The sequence below is a fragment of the Piliocolobus tephrosceles genome, chromosome 6 (genome assembly GCF_002776525.5).
Source record: "Piliocolobus tephrosceles isolate RC106 chromosome 6, ASM277652v3, whole genome shotgun sequence".
Lineage (NCBI taxonomy): Eukaryota > Metazoa > Chordata > Mammalia > Primates > Cercopithecidae > Piliocolobus > Piliocolobus tephrosceles.
The window spans coordinates 151,366,371-151,371,134 of NC_045439.1; the positions used below are offsets into that span (position 1 = coordinate 151,366,371).

At 37.7% G+C, this 4,764-nt stretch overlaps 1 non-coding gene across 1 annotated transcript; it reads right to left on the reverse strand.

Moving 5' to 3' along the window:
• Positions 1–1,328: 1,328 nt before the first annotated feature.
• On the reverse strand, positions 1,329–1,548 carry LOC111554637. Its single transcript, XR_002735304.2, has one exon. It is a non-coding gene; the product is annotated as a small nucleolar RNA U3 (small nucleolar RNA).
• Between the last annotated feature and the right edge of the window lie 3,216 nt (positions 1,549–4,764).

The window sequence follows — 4,764 nt, forward strand, 5'->3', positions numbered from 1 at the left end:
GACCACTATTACTCCTGCTGCCCTCCTCCCCTCTACCTTGCCTAGTTCACAGACAGGAGGAAAGGGAGAAGGCAAAAAATTAGAAAGAAACAACCTCAGAAGGCTGAAGGATACAGAGATATTTGAGCTTCACAAGAAAAGGTGCTGCCACCCTAAGGTCATTCTCTAAGTGTTGGAAATGAATTTTTGAAAGATAGGATCAATATTACCTAGTTCTGGACAGCCCAGTTAATGAGGGGGCTGATGCTGTTTCTGATGGTGCCTCATTTGCCAGTCTGCAGAACTGAGATTATGAGCCTTTATGGCAAACCTCACCATCTCAAACATTTAAATTTTTCCAGTCATAAATTCATAGTATTCTAAGAATGTTTCACAATGTATCATTTCAAAAATAGATGCAAAAGTGATAACATAGATGTAAATTTGTATCACTTCTTTTGTCAGAAAAAAAATGAATTCTTAAAAATACTGTCTATGAATATTTCTGAGTAATGCTCATGGAAGCCCTGAGGTAAATGAATTTTGGTTTAGAAACCAAAAACTCTTCTGTAATATGCATTTTCAATATCTGTGACTGTTAACTATATAGGAGAAATTATATTAAAAATGAAAAGGTTATTTAAAAAAAAAAAAAGAAACAAAAGTAAGATAAATAGCCAGACAACCTTGGCACCACCACCTGGCCCTAGGAGTTAAAAAAAGTAATAATAATAACATCAACCCCTGACCTAAACTACTTGTGTTATCTGTAAATTCCAGACACTGTATGAAAAAAAGCATTGTAAAATTTTTTATTCTCTTAGCTGATGCATGTAGCCCCCAGTCACGTTTCCCACGCTTGCTAGATTTATCACAATTCTTTCACGTGGACCCCTTAAAGTTATAAACCTTCAAAAAGGCCAAGTACTTCTTTTTCGGGGAGCTGGGCTCTTTAGATGCGAGTCTGCCCATGCTCCCGGCAGAATAAAAAACCTCTTCCTTCTTTAATCTGGTGTCTGAGGAGTTTTGTCTGCGGCTCGTCCTGCTACAACACAAGCTTGCTTTATGACACTTTTTTTTTTTTGGTTAGAAATGTGTGTCTGTAAAGCATATACTCTAATTATTGGGTGGTTCACATCTTCTACATTTTACCTAATTTTTCTTTTCCTGAATTACTGAGAAAAGTGTGTTAAAATCTTCCACCATGTTTATGGCTTTTTCAATTTCTTTTTGTAATTCTGTCCATTTTTTACTTTATATACTTTGAAGCTATTAAATACATATGCGTTTTAAATAGTTACACATTCTTGGTGATTTTTTTTTTCTTTTCTTTTTTAACAAGAGAGGAAACCACTCAGACTGCATTCTTTCCCTCTTACTCTCCTGGAGGAAGAGAAGAACCATCATCAATGGTACATGGTGGTTGCAGTGAAGCAACAAGAGCCTGCTTCATGCTCAGGCGACAACGCTAAGACTCCTTCTCATGGCTTCCAGCGCACTACATATTTAGAGAAACTTCCCTAGTAATGAACTGTATAGAACTATCATGATTCTTGAGAGTATCATCTTGCATTTTTCTTTTCTTTTGTTTTTGTTTTTTTGAGACCTACTGTCACTCTGTAGCAGTGGCACTATCTCGGCTCACTGCAAGCTCCGCCTCCCGGGTTCACACCATTCTCCTGCCTCAGCCTCCCGAGTAGCTGGGACTACAGGCGCCACCACCACGCCTGGCTAATTTTTTGTATTTTTAGTAGAGACGGGGTTTCACCCTGGTCTCCATCTCCTGACCTCGTGATCCGCCCTCCTCAGACTTCCAAAGCGCTGGGATTACAGGCGTGAGCCATCATGCCCGGCCCCTTGAATTTTTCTTTTGATCATTATTTGGCTTTCCTTTCCTTTCCTTTTTCCTTTCCTTTCCTTTCTCTCCCTTTGTTATTTTTGAGACAGAGTCCCACTCTGTACCGGGGCTGGAGTGCAGTGGCACAGTCCCCACTTACTGCAACCTCCGCCTCCCAGGTTCTAGCGATCCTCCAGCCTCAGCCTCCCAAGTAGCTGGGATTACAGGGGCCCACCACCATACCTGGCTAATTTTTTTGTATTTTTAGTAGAGATGGCATTTCACCATGTTGGCCAGGCTGGTCTCAAACTCCTGGCCTCAAGTGATCCTCCCGCCTCCGCCTCCCAAAATGCAGGGATTACAGGTGTAAGCCACCATGCCCAGCCTTGTTTGGTTCCTTTCTTATTCCCAATAATGCTTGATATCTGGTGTCACTATAAATATATTGACTTTATATTGGATAGTAGTAATATTTGCATGGTGTGCCTTTTCATCTTGTACTCACATTTCTGTGCCCTTGTGTTTTAAGTGCACCACTTGTAAGCAGCATATAGTTTGATTTTATTACTGTTTTAAAATTCAGTCTTCCATTAAAAAATCTGTCTATTTTCAATATGTCCATTTTAAAAGTTAAACTTTTAGCTGGAGAGTTTAGTATAATTAGTGATGTATTTGTATTTTTTTTTGTCAGTTGAAATCCCAGAAGGAAATACACAGCATCAGTTGTAAAACACACACACATAGACACACACACACAAACAAAACAACAACAACAACAACAACAAAACACTTACAAAGGTACAGTTTGGGTGTAGGAATACTAAAAGCAAAGCAACCCAGAGCTCATAATGGCAGGCTTCATTTCCACCAAAAGTGCTGGGGGAATGAGAGAAAGAAGTAGTTACTGGGACCTAGAGTCAGAGAATGCTATGTGTAGAGTGACCTGACAAGAACGGAGACCTTTGATTAAGGAATCAGCCAGTCTGATGTAATCCTGCAGTGAGAAAGCTGGGGAAGTGAATACTCAACCTTGCTTTTCTTCTTTCTGATCTTCTACTCTTCAGAAACAAGAGAGCAAGGAAGTCTCTGATTTTGTCCAGGGGAGTCAATCTCTCAGGCCACACAGCAGGGTAGAAAAGTATATGTAGACTTTTACATATCTGAATCTGGAAAGGCAAACAAAGATACCCAGTCTACATTTCTACTCTATTAATTTGTGTTTTCTATTTATTCTTTTAAAATTTTGCTTTATTTAGGTATAGTTGGCATGCAATAAACTGCACGTAAATAAAACATACATGACAAATTTAGACAAACATATACACTCTTGAAACCATCACCACAATCAAGATGATAAATATAACCATCACTCCCCCCAGATTCCTTATTTTCCTTGGTTAATCCCCCCCCATGGCTCCCAACCTCTATGCGCACAGATCTGCTTTTGGTCACAATAGTTAAGTGTGTAACTTCTAGAATTGCATATACATGAATTCATATTATATTTAGATATTTTTGTCTAGCTTCTTTCAATGAGCATAATTATTTGAGATAATTTATGTTGTCATATGTGTCAATAGTTCGTTGCTTTTAATGGCTGAGTAGTATTCCTTTGTATGCATATACCACAAATTGTTTTTCTGTTTACCTGTTGATGGACATTTTGGTTGTTTTCAGCTGTTGGCTATTACAAATAAATCTATGAACATTTGCTTTCAAGTCTTTCTATGGACATATCCTTTCAATTTTTTTTTTAAATTAAATACCTAGGAGTTGAGCTGGATCATATGGTAGTTGTATATTTAACTTTTAAGAAACTTCCAAGTTTTCTAACAGCAATATATGAAAGTTCCAGTTCCTCCACGTCTTTGCCAACACTTGGTGTGGTCCATCTGTTTTATTTCAGCCATTTTGATAGTGGGCAAGTGTATCTCTTGTGGTTTTAATGTGAATTTCCTAAATGTCTAGTGCTGTTGTGCATCTTTTCATGTCCTTCCTTGTAATTTATATGTCTTCTTTGGTGAAGTACCTATCTAAATCTTTTGCCCATTTAAAAATGTGTTTTTTTGTTTTCTTATTATTGAGATTGGAGAGTTCCTTATATATTATGGACACTTTTTAAAAAATCAGATATATGATTTGCAAAGATTTTCTTCTAAATTGCAGCATGTCTTTCTATTGTTTCAGCATGTCTTCCAAAGGGAAGAATTTCATATTTCCTATGAAATCCAATTTATCTGCTGGGTCTAGTGGCTCACATCTGTAATCCTAGCACTTCTGGGAGGTTGAGGTGGGTCGATTGAATGAGTCCAGTAGTTTGAGACCAGCCTGGGCAACATGGCAAAATCCCATCTTTACAAAAAAATCAGCTGCACATGATGGCACATGCCTGTAGTCTCAGCTACTCAGGAGACTGAGGTGAGAGAATCACCTAAGCCAAGGAAGTCAAGGCTGCAGTGAGCTGTGATTGCACCAATGCACTCCAGTCTATATGATGAAGTGAGGGACCCTATCTCAAAAGAAAATAAAATTTCAGTTTATCAACTTATTCTTTTATACATCATGCTTTTGGTGTCACATATAAGAAATTGTTGCCTAACCCAAGGTTGTAAAGTTTTTCTCTTATATTTTTATCTAGAAATGCTATGGTTTTTGATTTTACATTTAGGTCTATGATCCATTTGAGTTAATTTTTCACATGGTATAGAGTATAAATTAACTTTCATTTTTTTGAATAGAGATATTAAATTGTTCCCGCATCATTTGTTGAAAGACTATCTTCTCTCCAATAAATTGCCAGTCCACTTTGGTCAAAATTACACAAGTCTGGCCAGGCATGGTCTATTTCTAGACTGCAGTCTGTTCTGTTGATATGTCCATCTTGATAGCAATACCATCAAGTCTTGAGTACTATAACTTTATGTTAAGTCTTAAAATCAGTTATTAGT